Source organism: Lithobates pipiens, unplaced genomic scaffold, assembly GCF_037356315.1.
Source record: "Lithobates pipiens isolate NorthernLeopardFrog02 unplaced genomic scaffold, aLitPip1_a1.2 Scaffold_13, whole genome shotgun sequence".
NCBI classification, from domain to species: domain Eukaryota; kingdom Metazoa; phylum Chordata; class Amphibia; order Anura; family Ranidae; genus Lithobates; species Lithobates pipiens.
In genome coordinates this window covers 57,838,149-57,858,057 of record NW_027507718.1, presented here as the reverse complement: position 1 = coordinate 57,858,057, position 19,909 = coordinate 57,838,149, and positions in this window count along the sequence as shown.

The window sequence follows — 19,909 nt, the reverse complement described above, 5'->3', positions numbered from 1 at the left end:
CTGGATGGACGCTTGAACGGCGAGCTCCATGCCAGTGCCAGGAATAAAAGCTGATACAGGTGTCCCGCCGGCGCAAACTGAGTCCCTGCACAGCGAGGAAGTGTCCAGCAATCCTTCACGATGGCTCAAAAGAGGAAAGGGGCAGCTCAGCTGCAGAATCTGCTGCAATTCTTCCCGCGGAAGACCTGCGGCCTGGGCCAAGATGGCGCCGGAGGCGCCTCTCCTGCCATGTCCTAGGGATCCAGAGCGGACACTACCAGCCCAGGATCGCAGAACGGACTTCACCGCCACTCACTGGAGGCTTATACCCCGCAATCCTTGAGCCCAGTGAAGACCAGGCCCAGTATGGCACCTGAATTTGACACGGAGAAGGTGAGCACAGGCCTTGAGTCTAAATTAATAATTGGTGTTGCGCTCCAAATAGATAAACAGTGAATAAATAAACTGGATAAATTATCTTAGTATCAATAAAAAAATAATAAAAAAAGTATATATAATTACATAAAATAGCTAGGTGCCTGTGAATGCATAAGTGCTCAAAAAACTCTGGATAGTATATATATCTACTCAAAATTGATTAGATCAAGATGTGCAACTTCATGGTGCTAGCGATATCCAATCAAGTGCAATGTGAGCAATCAGTAATCCACACATAAGGGCATAGAATTAAAGTGAAAAACGTGCAACATAGAAAAATAAAAAATATAAAAAATATAAAAAATAAAAATCAAAAATAAATGCAGTAAAATCCAGTGTATCTTAATCCATAAAGTGCATAAAGTGGAAAAATATAAATAATTAAAGTCCAAAGTCCAAAAGAAGTCATTCCCTGATGAAGTCACATGACTAGTGACGATACGCGTAGGAACACTATAGGAGAGTGAGGACACCGGAAGTGATGTCCGGAGTACGAGCGCGGCGCTCGTTTGCTGTTTACTGTGTGTTTTTATGCCATTAAATGTGAGTACCCAGGACTATGTCCTTTACTTAATAAAATAGAAACCTTTATTACTTACTTCACCATTGGAGCCTCCCCCTTTCTTTCTTCTATGAATATTGCTTATGATTTACGGCTGAGCACCCAGAGGGAATTGCCTACAGTGTCTGTACCAGCTGATAGCAACATTATATTTGTTGGAATGCTGTTTACCTTACAGCAGTAAGGTAAGGTAGTTATTGCACCTAGTGTGTGAACACCTTACTACTGAGGATTCACACCGGTGGAATCAGCCTTCTTGTTCACGCAGCTTGTCGATTTATTTTCTTGGCACTGTATGGACTCACAGATTGCACGATCGAATATAGTTGTTTTGGATGCTATAGTTCTAAGGCACATTGGATGCTTGTTTGGACTTTAATTATTTATATTTTTCCACTTTATGCACTTTATGGATTAAGATACACTGGATTTTACTGCATTTATTTATTTATTTATTTTTTTATATTTTTTATATTTTTAATTTTTCTATGTTGCACGTTTTTCACTTTAATTCTATGCCCTTATGTGTGGATTACTGATTGCTCACATTGCACTTGATTGGATATCGCTAGCACCGTGAAGGTGCACATCTTGATCTAATCAATTTTGAGTAGATATATATACTATCCAGAGTTTTTTGAGCACTTATGCATTCACAGGCACCTAGCTATTTTATGTAATTATATATACTTTTTTTATTATTTATTTACTTATTGATACTAAGATAATTTATCCAGTTTATTTATTCACTGTTTATCTATTTGGAGCACAACACCAATTATTAATTTAGTATCACACATATTTAGGGGAGGGTTATTACCCCTGCCGGTGTTTTGCTGCAACCATAGTCTCTATTCTGTTTTAGGTTACTTAGTTTGGCGCGAGAATACCTTAAACCTATACAGGCCTTGAGTCATTAGAAAACATGAGGGAGCTGGCGGAGAGTACTAACTCCTTCCCTACTAATGATCAGCCAGTCTCTGACACTAAACTAAAGGACATGCTGGTCTCCCTGCATAGTTCCCTCCATGTGGATATGATGGAGTGTATGAGAGGGTTCAGGGCTGATGTGACTGAGCTGGTGGAGCACGTAGACCATGTTAAGCACAAAATGGGGGAGTTTGCCTCCACGTTCGACTCACATAATGATCAAACAGACGAGGTGGAATGGCTAAAAACCAAGGTCACAGAACTCGAGGACAGGTCATGCAGAAATAATATAAAAATGCGTGGCATCCCGAAGTCATTAACAACAGGGCAGATCCAGCAGTATGCCCAAGACTTCATGGAAGCCTACCTGCCAGATCTCTCTGCCTCTGACCTGGTAATAGATTGTATACACGGGCTGCCAAAACCTGCCCAGCTCGCTGACAATATTCCAAGGGATGTCTTAACGAGGGTACATTTTTTTCATGTAAAAGAACGTTTCATGTCAGCCTTCCACAACAATAAACAACCACTGGAAAGATTTGCTTCTGTTCGATTATTTGCGGACCTGTCACAATTTACTATGCAAAAACGCAAATCCTTGCTCCCTATCACCAAAGCCTTGTGGAACCATGCTATAATTTACTGCTGGGGCTACCCCTCTAAGCTGATGATCACAAAGGATGACCACACAACAACTATCAACAACCTACAAGAAGGAATTGCTCTACTGAGGACCTGTGCAACCTGAAGAGTCTCTGCAGACGACATCGGAGGTGGACACACAGGACTCCTGGCGTTTAGTGTCCCGTAAGAAAAATAAAGCCTACAAATGCACCGGCTGGGCACCTAATAACTTTAAGCTGATATACCATACCAGATTCCTCTGGCACAATGGAACAATATGCGCTCCAAATCCCCCCCCCCCCCCCCCCCATGAATATAGGCAGTGGTACTGCCAACAGATTCTCAGCTGAATTGCATCTTTTTACAAGTTGGCCTGTTTTATGGCATTTATATACTGTTTTTTGCTATTTTCTTTATATGCTTTTCCTCTATATTCTTTTTATTTTCGCTAGAGATGGTTCAACAATTCACCAAGCTACTCCAAGCAATAGTTACTGCTCCCTGGCGGTTGGAGCGACCACTTGGGAGGGTAAACAGCAATTTCCTGCAGGTACTCATAGATTACCAGTGGTGATAATTAATGGTTGTTAATATAGTTTCGTATAATGCACGTGGACTAAACCCACCTTGCAAAGAGGGCTTCATTATGGAAAGAGGCACAAAAACTGCATGCTGACATACTCTGTGTTCAGGAATCACATTTCCTGGCCTCTACTCCACCTCATGGCTTCGGCCTCGCAAAAACGCGAAAGGGGTTATCATTGCTATTAAAGACAGCATGGCTTTCACACATAAACTGACACTATCTGACCCAGAGGGGAGGTATCTTGTGGTGGTTGGGGACATAAACAATAAGACCTATACCATCGCATTTCTATAAGCACCCAACTCTCACCAACAGAGATTCCTTAAGAGACTGCTTAATAAGATCTCCGAGGTCAGAAAGGGGTCCTTGGTTCTCTGCAGAGATTTTAATCTCACTACGGACTATGCCATAGACACAACAATCAAATCCAAACGCCCTTTGCCCTCACTGCAATATATCTTCAACGCTGAAAATTTATATGATGTATGGAGATGTCAACACTCTGCTGAGAGGGATTTCTCATTCCATTCCTCTAGACATAACTCCTACTCTCGTATTGATATGAATGTTGTAGATCTATATTTTCTGAAGGTAATATCCTCCTCCGCCATTCATGAGATCTCATGGTCTGACCATGCCCCGGTCTCTGTTGCGGTGGTGGAGGGGAATGCTCCTAATACGACTTTTGTGTGGAGAGCCAACTCCAGTCTGTTCCAGACCCCAGCTCGGGTGTCAGCCATCAATAATCAATTAAATGAATACTTTATCCTAAACAAGGATTCAGTGATGGACCCAATGGTACTCTGGTGCGCCCATAAGGCTTTCATCTGAGGGGATTTGACAAAGAACCCTCAAATTATACTCCCTTTTACATGAAATCAAAACTGTAGAAAACCTTAACAAGACAACCCTGAGCGCGGTTTGGACAGCTAAATTATTTAAGCTTCGTTTTGAACTTAGATGTATGTTGTTAGAGCAATATGATAAGTCTATTCAATCGCTGAAGCTAACTCATTAATCTGCTGGGAACAGGGCTGGGAAGCACCTAGCTCGATGTCTCCAAGAACACAGGGTTAGGACAAAGATTCCCTGCTTAATTAATTCTTCAGATAAGAGTAAGATATTTGACCCGAAAAAAATTGCAGACTCCTTTGCCAGTTATTACTCCTCCCTGTACAATATTGGAGATGATAGGAACACTCCACAACCCACAAAGAAAAGTATCCAAGCCTTTTTAGCAGACATCAAGCTCCCCTCATTAACACAAGAACAACTTATGACCCTAAATGAGCCCATTACATAGGATGAGATCCAAAAAGCAATTCACTCACTCCCACTGGGGAAGTCCCCAGGCCCAGATGGTCTGCCCAATGACTATTATAAGCATTTTGTCCCTCACACTACAAAAAGTCTTCTCCCAGGCCACCTCTACCTCCTCTTTCCCCACTGAGATGCTCAAGGCTTACATGGTGACCATTCCGAAGCCAGGCATAATCCCTGACAGCCCCCCCCCCCCCCCCAACTTTCGGCCTATATCACTCCTTAATGTGGACGTCAATTTGTATGCTAAAATTTTGGCCCAAAGACTCTTACTTATTCTGCCTACACTAATAAATTCAGACCAATCAGGTTTTACAGCAGGTAGACAGGCATCAGATGCCACCCGCAGAGTCATAAATCGTATCCACTATCTATGCTAGAACCTGTCGGACGCCTTCTCTCCTCCTCTCTTTGAATGCAGAGAAGACGTTCAACAGTGTACATTGGGGCTACATGGATCTTGTCCTTAAGAAGTTTGGGTTTGGGGGTCCAATCCTGTCCGCCATTCTAGCCTTATACTCTTCGCCTTCGGTCCAAGTATATACATCGAATATGCTATCCCGACCATTTTCTATTTCAAATGGAAGGCAGGGGTGTCCCTTGTCTCCCTCAATATTTAACATCCTCATAGAGTCCCTAGCCAAAAAAATATGATCCCGTACTAAAATTACAGGTTTCTCCCTACATGGCCAGACCCAAAAAATAAACCTCTTTGCTGATGATATCATTTTATTCATTAATTCCCCACTTCAATCTTTGACCCATGCCCATTATATCCTAGAAAGTTTTAGTAGGATCTCTTATTACCAAGTAAACTACACCAAGTCACTCATCCTACCTTTGGGAGTCCCTCTGACGGTCCGTGATAGACTGAGTAATCTGTTCCCGTACTCGTGGAGTGCAGAGGGGGTACCCTATCTAGGCCTCCAATTGACCTCTGAGCCAGCTAAACTAGCTGATGCCAACTACCTACCATTATTGAACAGGTTCCAGGTAGAGACCAAGCATCTATCCAAGTTCGAACTAACTTGGTTGGGTGGACTGATCTCTTTTAAGATGCTTCTGCTCCCCTAAATATTATATGTATTTAGGACACTTCCAGTTCCTGTTAAGAAAACGCATCTTAAGGCCTTAACCCTTCTCCTCAGTAGTTATGTTTGGAGCAGTAAAAAACCTAGATGCTCTAGGGCCAACCTAATTAAACATAGGAGGGCAGGAGGCATGGGTACATTGACTTACAGGACTATGCTAGAGCTGCTAGACTTACCTAACTTAAAACATGATTTGCAAACACCTCAACTATCCCATGACATACCATAGAACAATCACTTAGCACTACTAGAGATCTTACCTCTTTACTACTACTAGATAAGTGGAAGCCGTTTTCGTTGAAGCAGCTCCCCTTGACCATTCAAGCCTCGTTGATGGCCTGGAGGGATCTCTGCAACCATAAGTCACCCCCCAATACTCTAGCTGAAATACCTATCCCTATTCATACCTTAGCCAAAGCCATTCCTGGCACCATGGTCAGGGATTGGCAATTAAAAGGTATTGCCCATATCACGGACCTATTTCAGGATAGGCAACTCAAACCTTTTCAGCAGTTAAAAGAGGAATATAGCCTCCCGCCTAGAGACGAGTGTAAATACTTTCAAATTACACACTTTATAAACTCAGTGGACTCCTGGTGCCTGTACCTGCCTGACTCTATTTGGAGGTTCTATGGGAGCTCGTCCAGACGGACAAAGGGTATCTCATTGTTTTACACCGTCCTTCAAAATAAGCCGATCTTCACCAAAACAACTCCCTTTCAGAAATGGGAGGAAGATTTGAAAGTCTTTCACCCAACAACAGTGGAAAATGGCCTTCAATACAATAAAAAATATATAGTGTGTATCTAACACAGGGTGGTTCTGTGGATACACTGCAAAATAAAAATTCCAAATGCCACGTCCTTTCAATAATTTGAAATAAAACAAGGGAAAAAGAAGACGAAGAAGGGGAAGACACAAAAAACCTCAAAAAAATAGTTGGTTATGTTGGACTTTTTAGGCTACTGTGATTGAATATATAGCATAAAAAATTATAAAGAAAAAATTATATATGTATTAAGCGTAAAAAAATATATTTATTTAAAAAAAATAAAAATTATTATAAAACACATTGAGTACTGTTTTTATATAACCTGTAGACTATGAGTATTACCTTCTCCTGGGTATTTCAGCAGACGTCGTAATCGCCTGGGGCCATTCAGGTGCAAGTATTGGGTCATCATGTTAGTCAGCAGGCAGATCCAATGAGGCAAGAAGTCGAGACTGTTCAGGGTATTGAAGAACAAACCAAAAAAAGAAATGAGACATAATAACAACTTGTCCTTAAAAAAGGGGAAAGCAGTCCCAAATGGGACCTGACTGCAGCACCACTGCACAAAGGTCATAGTGGGGGTTCACGTGGTGAGCTCCATTCAACTGGGGCGGTTGTGGTTAGGATGCTGCATTAGTCTGGTGATCCGGAGGCGGCTATGCCGCTAGACTTTTTAAGCTTCCTTTTGTGAGATACCGTTTGCCACTCATCGTGGATATTAGCCTTTGCAAGTGGGGAGTTGGTGTTGGGTTCTTGCTCTGGTATAATATTCCATTCCCGAAGGAGCGCCAGTCCTTCTTCTAGAGATGTGATCACAGAGGAGGTATCATTCCGAGTAATCGTTAATTTAGTTGGGTATCCCCAGAGGTATGTGATGCCATGATTTCTGAGGGCTTTCGTGATGGGTAAGAGCGATCTCTTTTTCCGTAAGGTGTACTGAGAGAGATCCGCATAGAGCTGAAGCCGAGAGAACTGCTCTGGTAACCTTTCCTTTCTGCGAAAGCTGGTCATAAGCTGATCTTTCACATGATAAAAATGCACCCTCATAATCACGCGCCTAGGGACATCCTCATGCAGGAAATTAGGTTTCTGTAGCCAGTGGATCCTGTCAATTATCACTTCGGAATGCCGGTATAGAGGGCAGGGCTGCGTGTATTAAATCACAGGCATACTGGTTCAACTGTGCTTTTTGAACAGACTCATGGACCCCTCTAACCTTTAGGTTGTTCCTTCTGGAACGGTCCTCGAGATCTGCGATTTTAGCTTTGAGGGTCTCTATCTGATCATCTTGCTCATTATGTGCGTCTATGAGCACATTATGGTACGCAGCAAATTCGCCCATTTTGTGCTCAACATGATCCACTCTGCCCCTAGTTCATCCACATCAGCTTTGAACTTCGTGACACAGTTAAGCATGTCTGAACTTAGGGAAGCCCTCAAAGAGATCAACATATCTTTCAGTATGGCCTCAGTGACGGGTTGATTGGTGGCAGGGAATGAGTTACAAGTGTCTGACAGTTTCACAGTAGTATTAGCAGAGTTGCAGCCTGGGCTTACCTCTATCAACAAGGAATCTGCTGTCAGTCTGGGCTTGCTCTTAACTGGGCTGCAAGGCCAGGCGAGTGGCCGCTGGTGACATCTTGGCCTCGTGCCTGCCATCTAGGGGGGAAGAAATGTGGCAGCTTCCCCACACTAGCCGTCTCCATCCTCCTCCCCTCCTCCTTCCCATCGCGGAACGTGTCCGGCCTCCTGCTGTACTGTTCGGCGGAGGTCTGGAGTCGTTTTGCCGCCACTGGAGCTGCTTTTCCCCAGCTGCTTGGAGGAGCTCCGGATTAAGCGTCCATTCAGCCGCGCGCTGGCCATGTAATGTTGCTATAGACCTCTTGGCAGCCTCCCTGACAAGTTTTCTTCTTGTCTTTTCATACATTTTGGATAGACATCCAGTTCTTGGTAATGTCACCATTGTGCCATATTTTCTTATGACTGTATTCACTGTGTTCCATAGTATATCTAATGCCTTGGAAATTCTGATGCTTTGGAAGCTCTCTGCAGACCATGAATTTTGCTGTAGGATGTGACTAAGAAAATGTCAGGAAAGACCTACTAGATCAGCTGAACTTTATTTGGGGTTAATCAGAGGCACTTTAAATGATGGCAGGAGTGTACTGACTCCTATTTAACATACGTTTGAATGTGATTGCTTAATTCTGAACACTTATAAGAGGGTGTGCACACTTATGCAACCACATTATTTTATTATTTTATTTTTACTTCCCTCTAAAAGATTTAAGTTTGTTGTTCAACTGAGTTGTACAGTTTATAAGTCACATTAAAGGGGGAAAACGTTCTGAAATTATTTATCTTTATCTCATGTTTTTACATCACAGAAACCTGACATTTTAACGGAGGTGTGTATACTTTTTAAATCCACTGTAGATGGAGAATTCTTAGGGCTGATCCCCAATATGTTAGGCAATTGGAGAATTTTAGCGGGTAGGTCGTTGCTCAATGCCAGCTTTTAGGTTCCTCTGTGAAGTGGAGGTAATGTTTCAATACCTCCATAGAGGGTAGTCATTGATGATTTTTTTGGGCACTAACATTTTGTAGATAGTGGAGATCCCCTTTCAAGAGCTAGAGGGATGCTCGTAAGTTTGAATGAGCTGTTGGAGCAGGGTGAAGATATTGGCCAAGCATGCACTGTGACCCCGCATGCTTGGCCAATCACAGCGCCGGCAGCGAGGAGAGCCATAATTGGCCAACAGTTGGATGCCTGTGGCCAATTATAGCACAGGGGGTTTAGTACACGCCCCACACTATATAAGGCCGCCAGTGCGGCGGCCTTGTGTAGTGTGTTGCGGCATTCATAGAGAGAAGGATAGGCAGGGACAGTGTCAGCTGTGCTTTACTTCTTTAGATAGCGCTGTTACAGTGAGTGTAGTGTTCAGGGAGAGAGCAGGATAGGCAGGGACAGTGTCAGCTTTGCTTTGCTTCTTTAGATACCACTGTTACAGTGAGTGTAGTGTTCAGGGAGAGAACAGGATAGGCAGGGACAGTGTCAGCTTTGCTTTGCTTCTTTAGATACCACTGTTAAGGTGAGTGTAGTGTTCAGGGAGAGAGCAGGATAGGCAGGGACAGTGTCAGCTGTGCTTTACTTCTTTAGATAGAGCTGTTACAGTGGGTGTAGTGTTCAGGGAGAGAGCAGGATAGGCAGGGACAGTGTCAGCTTTGCTTTGCTTCTTTAGATACCACTGTTACAGTGAGTGTAGTGTTCAGGGAGAGAGCAGGATAGGCAGGGACAGTGTCAGCTTTGCTTTGCTTCCTAACCTAGCGCTGTTACAGTGGGTGTAGTGTGCCTCCTGCACAACATACAACTGAATCTACCCCCCCCCCATTGCTGGTGTTGTGTAGTTGATTTGTGCAACACAGGCATCTGCCTAATATTCAGTCAGTGTAGTGTGCCTCCTGAACAGCATACATCTGAATCTACCCCTCGTTGCTGGTGTTGTGTAGTTCATTTGTGCAACACAGGCATCTGCCTAACATTAACATAACATATTTTGGGTGCGGGGTTCCCCTTAATATCCATACAAGACCGAAAGGGGCTGGTAATGGGCTGGGGTAGGGGGGTGAATGGGTAGCCATGCCATTTTTCTCAAAGATTTTCCTCCATATTTCCAGGACAAGACATTACTTAATAATTACTTAATTAATGCTTTAATAGCCGCAAGCAGTTTTAAATGGCTTTTTTTCCTTTACAAATGTCATTTTGTGCAGGGACTGTTCTAAACATGGGAAACACATGCCACTTCACAGGCATACTTTAGACACCCCCCAGGTATGATATTTAAAATAATATTTCACTTTTTTTTCACTTTGTGCATCATTAAAATGACTGCTCCAGAAAAAACGTCAGTTTTTAAAACTTCTTTTTGCATTGATACATGTCCCCTGGGGCAGGTCCCGGGTCCCCAAACCCTTGTTAGGACAATAACATGCATATTGGCCGTCATAATTAGCACTTTAAATTTTAAACGTTTGCGTCCATTGTTTTAATCGGGTTCTAACTTTCGTGCAAACTTTCGGTCCGTTCGCAGGTTCTGGTGCGAACCGAACCGGGGGTGTTCGGCTCATCCCTACCCAGGAGTCAATACCCAGGTCCTGTCACAATAGATTCATTGTAGTTAAGGGAAGCAGTTTGAGAAGCACTTTTGGTATTCCTTGGGATGCTTGCAGGATGGAGTTCCACACTCTTATCGCAGCAACAACTGTGTCAAGATAAAGTTGCGGGGGAGTTAATTGAAGCCATAGGGTTGCTAGCAGTTGCTTAGGTGAACATCCAATTACAGCTTCCTCTATATGTAGCCATAGATACTGCTGCGATGCCTTTTCCTCAATTGATCTAGCAGGATAGCTTTGTAGTATCTTTTGACTTTGGGAGCACTTAGGCTGTGCTTGGGGGAGTGTATAAGGTGGAGTGACGGACTCAAGGGTGTTTACCATTCCAGATAAACAAGTTGAGGATCCTCCTTTAGCTTAGACAGTTGATCTTGCAGAAAGGTTATGGAGATGGAGATGGAGTGGAACATGTAAAGAATATGAAGCATGAGTAACATCTTGACTAGGGCAAATTTCCCAGCCCAGGATGTTTTTATAGAGTGCAAACTAAGGGATAAGTCCTGTAATTTCTTAATCCCTCTATCCAAATGAATCCTTACTAGATTAGTTGAGGGCATTGTCAATTTAATGCCAAGGTATGTTAGTGATGAGGCTGGGGCCCAGGGGAAGGGGGATAAGTCAGAGATTCTTTCTTTTAATTGGGGATCCAAGCATATTCCCAACATGCAAGATTTGGAACAGTTAACTTTATAGAGAGAGACTTTACCGAATTGGGTAGAAGTTTCGGTAAGGGCCCAGTAGTGACTGAGTTGGATTGGTAAGTTATCAGCATAAAGTACTATCTTATGAGTAGTGTTACCGATTTGAAAGCCATCTATGAGGGGATGTGACCTGATTGCCTCCGCCAGTGATTCCATCAAATCACCCAAAAATCAATGGCGAGAGGGGGCATGCCTGCCTGGTGCCATTGGTAATATTAAAGGATGTAGAAGTAGACATTTCAACTCTGGCAGAAGGGGAGGAATATAAGTTCAGAATAGCAATAGCAAAGGGGCCATGTAGTCCAAACTTCTGTAGGGCCACTGAGAGATACCCCAATGCACTCCATCAAATGCCTTCTCTGTCTCTAAAGATAGGAAGAGAGAAGGCGTTTGGTGATGTTCTGCCCACTGAATGATATTAATAAAGCTCCTAGTGCCATTTGGGGCTTGCCTGTGTAGGAAAAAGCCTACCTGATTTGGTTGGACCAAATGTGTGATATATTGGGAGAGACGGTGGCCAAAATTTTTGCGTAAAGTTTGGTATCAGTGTAGAGCAGGGAAATGGGCCTGTAGTTGGCTGGATCCTCATACGACTTGACAGGTTTGGGAATGGTGACAATAACCGCCTCTAGGGATTCCTTTGGGGTGTGCCCTGATTCTACAAAGTGAGAGAAAGTCTTACATAATCGGGGGCTAAGGAGGGCAGAAAAGGTTTTGTAATATATTCATTACAGAAGCCATCTGGTCCAGGGGCTTTATGTAAAAGGAGGATCATGGATCCCATCCGTGATCTCTTTTTTTAGGAATGGCTTGTTGAGTTCTGAGAGTTGGTACAGTCATAAGAGTAGGTAAGCATATAGTTTGGATTAGAATTCTCTGAAGCATTCAGCAATAACTTTGGGATTGCATACTCTGCATCCCTGAGTAGTAAGCAAGGGGATCCTAGCTATCTCTTCTTTTTGCTTAACTTGTTGTGCTAATAGGGCACCTGGTTTGTTGATATGCGTGTACCGTTTGAGGGTACACGCATATTGTTGCGGGGGGGGGGTGCATGCGTGGAGCTGAGCAGTATTGTCGCCTGAAGCTTTGTTACCTGAGGGATGGAATGGCCGAATGAGGACAGGTGAACAGCAATAACCTGCAAGTATTCCTCCCTGGTCTTTGACACATATAGTGGGGCATATTCAGGCTTTTTCCTGGGACCGAACGGCTCTTCATGAATCCGCAAAAAAAAGGCAAATCAGCGCCGCCTCAGATAGTTAGAATGTCGCTGCAGCTGGCCCCCTCAAAAACGTCACACTAGGCTACTAAAACCTTAAAAGCAACTACACCATCTCCAGTCCTCTCACATATTAATGATTTTGCGCTGGAAAATTATGATATTGCCTCTCAGGAAGACATGGCCACTCCAGCCACATTAAAAAAAATTGAGAAAATGTTCCGAAAATCTTTGAAATCCACCTCAGACCATATTACCTCTAGTCTCACTAAAGAGATCAGAGATCTGGACCAATGCATGTCTACACTTGAAATTAGAGTTGATGACGTGGAAAATCATACCCTGAATTATTCGACAGAGATTAATAACCTTAACCACTTGACCACTGGGCACTTAAACACCCTTAACCACTTGCTTACTGGGCACTTAACCACTTCAGCTCCGGACCAATAAACACCTTAAGGACCAGAGGTCTTTTTCCAATTTCGCACTGCGCTGCTTTAACTGGTAATTGCGCGGTCATGCAATATTGCACCCAAACGAAATTTGCGTCCTTTTCTTCCCACAAATAGAGCTTTCTTTTGATGGTATTTGATTGCCTCTGCGATTTTTTTTTTTTGCGATATAAATGGAAAAAGAGCGAAAATTTTGAAAAAAAAAGATATTTTCTTCTTTTTGTTATAAGAAAAATCGAATAAACTAAATTTTAGTCATACAATGAGGGCAAAATGTATTCAGCCACATGTCTTTAGTAAAAAAAATGTCAATAAGCGTATATTTTTTGGTTTGCGCAAAAGTTATAGCGTCTACAAACTAGAGTACATTTTCTGGAATTTACACAGCTTTTAATTTATGACTGCCTATCTCATTTCTTGAGGTGCTAAAATGGCAGGGCAGTACAAACCCCCCCCAAATGACCCCATTTTGGAAAGTAGACACCCCAAGGAAATTGCTGATGGGTATGTTGAGCCCATTGAATATTTATTTTTTTTTGTCCTAAGGGATTGAATAATGACAAAAAAAAAAATTAAAAATTTACAAAAAGTTGTCACTAAATGATATATTGCTCACACATGCCATGGTTATATGTGGAATTGCACCCCAAAATATATTCCGCTACTTCTCCCGAGTACGGGGATACCACATGTGTGGGACTTTTTGGGAGTCTAGTCGCGCACGGCACCCCGAAAACCAATCACCACCTTCAGGATTTCTAAGGGTGCAAATTTTTGATTTAACTCCTCACTACCTATCACAGTTTCGAAGGCCATAAAATGCCAAAATAGCACAAAACCCCCCAAAATGACCCCATTTTGGAAAGAAGACACCCCAAGCTATTTACTGAGAGGCATGTTGAGTCCATGGAATATTTTATATTTTGCCACAAGTTGCGGGAATATTACAAACTTTTTTTTTTGCACAAAGTTGTCACTAAATGATATATTGCTCACACATGCTATGGGCATATGTGAAATGACACCCCAAAATACATTCTGCTGCTTCTCCTGAGTACGGGGATACCACATGTGTGGGACTTTTTGGGAGCCTAGCCGTGTACGGGACCCCGAAATCCAAGCACCGCCTTCAGGATTTCTAAGGGCATACATTTTTTATTTTACTCCTCACTACCTATCACTACCTATCACAGTTTTGAAGGCCATAAAATGCCAAGATGGCACAAAACTCCCCCAAATGACCCCATTTTGGAAATTAGACACCCCAAGCTATTTGCTGAGGGCCATGTTGAGACCATTGAATATTTTTTTTTGTCCCAAGGGATTGAATAATGACAAAAAATAAATTTTTTTTTTTTTTTTACAAAAAGTTGTCACTAAATGATATATTGCTCACACATGCCATGGTTATATGTGGAATTGCACCCCAAAATATATTCCGCTACTTCTCCCGAGTATGGGGATACCACATGTGTGGGACTTTTTGGGAGTCTAGTCGCGCACAGTACCCCGAAAACCAATCACCACCTTCAGGATTTCTAAGGGTGCAAATTTTTGATTTAACTCCTCACTACCTATCACAGTTTCGAAGGCCATAAAATGCCAAAATAGCACAAAACCCCCCAAAATGACCCCATTTTGGAAAGTAGACACCCCAAGCTATTTACTGAGAGGCATGTTGAGTCCATGGAATATTTTATATTTTGCCAAAAGTTGCGGGAATATTACAAACTTTTTTTTTTTGCACAAAGTTGTCACTAAATGATATATTGCTCACACATGCTATGGGCAGAAGTCAAATTACACCCCAAAATAAATTCTGCTGCTTCTCCCGAGTACGGGGATACCACATGTGGGGGACTTTTTGAGAGCCTAGCCATGTACGGGACCCCGAAAACCAAGCACTGCCTTCCGGATTTAAATATAAAATGCTACCAAAAAAACTGTTAGCGATCGCAGGGATCAGGCCTGACTCTGCGATCGCTGCAGTTATGTGTTTAGTGTTTTGTAAGTGACAGTGATCGATCGATACTGCACTTGGGTGGGCTGGGCAGAGGGGCAAAACGCAGGTGCTAGCAGGTATCTGGGCTGATCCCGCTAACAATGCGTTTTTTTGGAACCCTGAACTGCTGGGGACGCTAGTATAGATCTGATTAGATCAGATATTGATCTGTTCAGATTCTATACCACTACGGGAGGTGTATGCTTTGCGCGTGGGTGTTAGCGGTACTGGCACTAACCTAGCGCTGCCTGGGGCGACGCAGACCCTGACCCTAAAACCTAATTGATATCACCCGCCGGGTGATCAGGGGGTTAAACCTCTATTGGGTAATAAATGGTGGGTGCTCTGATGCTATAAAAAGCAAACTAACCAGAGTCACCCGTAACACTTATACGGTGATCAGTGGTGAAAGGGTTAACTAGGGGCAATCAGGGGGTTCAAATTTTTATTAGGTAGTATATGGGGGTCCCTGGCGCTATATAAAAACCTGACGGGGAACCTAAATAACTAACTGGCTAACCAGCGTCACCAGTGACACTTATACTGTGATCGCTGGTGAAAGGGTTAACTAGGGGCAATCAGGGGGTTAAAACCATTATTGGGTAGTATATCGGGGTACCTAGCGCTATAAAAACCTGGCGGTGAACCTAAAAAAATAACTAGCTACCTAGCGACAGTAGCGACACTGATGTAGCGATCAGAAAAATTATCGCTTAGTGACACTGGCAAAAGGGGGTGAAAGGGTTAACTAGGGGCAATCAGGATGTTAAAACCATTATTGGGTAGTATATCGGGGTACCTAGCGATATAAAAACCTGGCGGGGAACCAAAAAAAATAACTAGCAACCTAGCGACAGTAGCGACACTGATGCAGCGATCAGAAAAATGATCGCTTAGTGACACTGGCAAAAGGGGGTGAACGGGTTAACTAGGGGCAATCAGGATGTTAAAACCATTATTGGGTAGTATATCGGGGTACCTAGCGCTATAAAAACCTGGCGGTGAACCTAAAAAAATAACTAGTTACCTAGCGACAGTAGCGACACTGATGCAGCGATCAGAAAAATGATCGCTTAGTGACACTGGCAAAAGGGGGTGAAAGGGTTAACTAGGGGCAATCAGGATGTTAAAACCATTATTGGGTAGTATATCGGGGTACCTAGCGCTATAAAAACCTGGCGGTGAACCTAAAAAAATAACTAGCTACCTAGCGACAGTAGCGACACTGATGCAGCGATCAGAAAAATGATCGCTTAGTGACACTGGCAAAAGGGGGTGAAAGGGTTAACTAGGGGAAATCAGGATGTTAAAACCATTATTGGGTAGTATATCGGGGTACCTAGCGATATAAAAACCTGGCGGTGAACCTAAAAAAATAACTAGCTACCTAGCGACAGTAGCGACACTGATGCAGCGATCAGAAAAATGATCGCTTAGTGACACTGGCAAAAGGGGGTGAAAGGGTTAACTAGGGGCAATCAGTATGTTAAAACCATTATTGGGTAGTATATCGGGGTACCTAGCGATATAAAAACCTGGCGGTGAACCTAAAAAAATAACTAGCTACCTAGCGACAGTAGCGACACTGATGCAGCGATCAGAAAAATTATCGCTTAGTGACAGTGGCAAAAGGGGGTGAAAGGGTTAACTAGGGGCAATCAGGATGTTAAAACCATTATTGGGTAGTATATCGGGGTACCTAGCGATATAAAAACCTGGCGGTGAACCTAAAAAAATAACTAGCTACCTAGCGACACTAGCGACACTGATGCAGCGATCAGAAAAATTATCGCTTAGTGACACTGGCAAAAGGGGGTGAAAGGGTTAACTCTAGGGGCAATCAGGGGGTTAAATCGTTATTGGGGGGTGATAGGGGGGGTGATAGGGGGCTACCCTGGACCTAACACTAACTGCCCTGACAGTTTTTACTTTTACAACTGACACTGAATGCATTGATCAGTAAAGAAATGATCAATGCAATCAGTGACACTGTGACTGGGGGGGGGGGGTCGGGGGGCGATTGGGGGGGGATCGGGGTTGGGGGGGTTTGTGTACCTGTGTGTACCTACATGTCAGTGTAGTGTTGGTGCACACTTACTATTAGTCTTCTCCTCGTAGTCCGGTCAAAAAGACCGCCCCGAGGAGAATGACATCATTTCCTCCTTCCTGTGTAAACAATACACAGTGGGAGGAAGTTCGTCATTGGCCAGGAGCGATCCAGAGGGGGTGGCCAGAAACCAACGGCCATCCCCTCATCACGGATCGCTGCTGGAGGGAAACGGACCACCGTATCCAGCGGGACCCCCCACCCGCTGGAAGGCAGGCACATACATCTACGTGCTTGTGCCTGCCTGTGCCATTCTGATGACGTATAATGGCAATACGGCGGTCCTTAAGTGGTTAAATACCCTTCCTGCCCAGACCAATTTTCAGCTTTTGGTGCTCTCACACTTTGAATGACAATTACTCAGTCATGCAACACTGTACCCAAATGAATTTTGTGTCCTTTTTTTCCCACAAATAGAGCTTTCTTTTGGTGGTATTTGATCACCTCTGGGGTTTTTATTTTTGCGCTATAAATGAAAAAAGACCGAAAATTTTGAAAAAAAAACACATTTTTCTTTGTTTCTGTGATAAAATTTTGCAAATTTTATTTTTTTTTCATAAATTTTGCCCACAATTTTTTTTTTTTACGCAAAGTTGTCCATTTATAAGATATTTCCAACACATAGCATGTACATAGCAAAAATGACACCCCAAAATACGTTCTACTACTCCTCCTGAGTATAACGATACCAAATGTGTGAGACTTTTACACAGCCTGGCCACATACAGAGGCCCAATATTGAAATAGCACCATCAGGCGTTCTAGGAGCATAAATTACACATTTCATTTCTCAACCACCTATTACACTTTTGAAGGCCCTGGAGCACCAGGACAATGGAAATGCCCACAAAGTGACCCCATTTTGGAAAGCTAACACCCCAACGTATAATCTATGAGGCATAATGAGTCGTTTGAATGGTTCATTTTTTTTCCAGAAGTTTTGGGATAATGTGGGAAAAAAATGAAAACGCATTTTTTTTACGCAAAGTTGTCCATTTATAAGATATTTCCAACACATAGCATGTACATAGCAAAAATGACACCCCAAAATACGTTCTACTACTCCTCCTGAGTATAACAATACCAAATGTGTGAGACTTTTACACAGCCTGGCCACATACAGAGGCCCAATATTGAAATAGCACCATCAGGCGTTCTAGGAGCATAAATTACACATTTCATTTCTCAACCACCTATTACACTTTTGAAGGCCCTGGAGCACCAGGACAATGGAAATGCCCACAAAGTGACCCCATTTTGGAAAGCTAACACCCCAACGTATAATCTATGAGGCATAATGAGTCGTTTGAATGGTTCATTTTTTTTCCAGAAGTTTTGGGAAAATGTGGAAAAAAAATGAAAACGCATTTTTTTTACGCAAAGTTGTCCATTTATAAGATATTTCCAACACATAGCATGTACATAGCAAAAATGACACCCCAAAATACGTTCTGCTACTCCTCCTGAGTATAACGATACTAAATGTGTGAGACTTTTACACAGCCTGGCCACATACAGAGGCCCAATATTGAAATAGCACCATCAGGCGTTCTTGGAGCATAAATTACACATCTTATTTCTCAACCACCTATTACAGTTTTGAAGGCCCTGGAGCACCAGGACAATGGAAATGCCCACAAAGTGACCCCATTTTGGAAAGCTAACACCCCAACGTATAATCTATGAGGCATAATGAGTCGTTTGAATGGTTCATTTTTTTCCCAGAAGTTTTGGGAAAATGTGGAAAAAAAATGAAAACGCATTTTTTTTACGCAAAGTTGTCCATTTATAAGATATTTCCAACACATAGCATGTACATAGCAAAAATGACACCCCAAAATACGTTCTACTACTCCTCCTGAGTATAACAATACCAAATGTGTGAGACTTTTACACAGCTTGGCCACATACAGAGGCCCAACATGCAAGGAACACCATCAGGTGTTCCAGGGACACATAGTATGCACATACCAAGAATTACACCCCAAAATACATTCTGCTGAGAAAAGAGTAAACAAAAGATTACCTGTGGTTTTAGCAGCGCAGTTGTCCACAGGATGATAGCATTGGTCCAGGCAGCAGGCAGGGACTTGGTCAGCAAAAGTAAACACAATTTTCCAGGCAACAGGCAGGTATACTGTCCATAGTCAATATTGGCAGCAGGCAGGGATACTGTCCATATACAGTCCAAGGTCAGTGCAGGCAGAGATCGTCAGCATTGCCAAAATATTGGTCCTGGTAGTAGGCAGGAACATGGTCCATCCATGTGGTGTGGTCAGTTCATGCGACAGGCAGAGGCATGATGGTATAGGTCCTACAGGCAGCAGGCAGAAGTAGGGCCTTGTTCAGGAGAGAATGGGGATAGGGGTAGAGGCTTCTCCCACCCAAATCTCTTTGAAGCCTCCGAGTCTCCAGACCCTAATCTAGGAATGAGAAAACAAAGGAAATTGTCTTCTTCATCCAAAAAAACTATTCTGGAGCCCCTCACATATGTGAGACCCCTGTTATGAATCCCACTAGTCCACTGAGAGGGTACAAGATCAGTCCAAGAGGCAGGCAAAAGGCATGGTCAAACAGTCCAGGGTCAGTTCCAGATCAGGCAGAGGTATGTACAGAATCAGTAGGCAGAAGCGTGGTCGAATAACAGTCCAGGGTCAGTTCCAGATCAGGCAGAGGCATAAACAGAATCAGTAGGCAGAAGCGTGGTCGAATAACAAGCCAGGGTCAGTTCCAGATCAGGCAGAGGTATGTACAAAATCAGTAGGCAGAAGCGTGGTCGAATAACAAGCCAGGGTCAGTTACAGAGCAAGCAGAGGCATAAGGGGTTTGAAGGTAAATGGCAGGAAGTGAGGGTTATGGTTACCATACTTCACTAATAATTCACTGAAGTATGGTAACGGCGGAAACAGTCACCTATGCAGAGGCCTTGTTGGGAAGGGCATTGGGC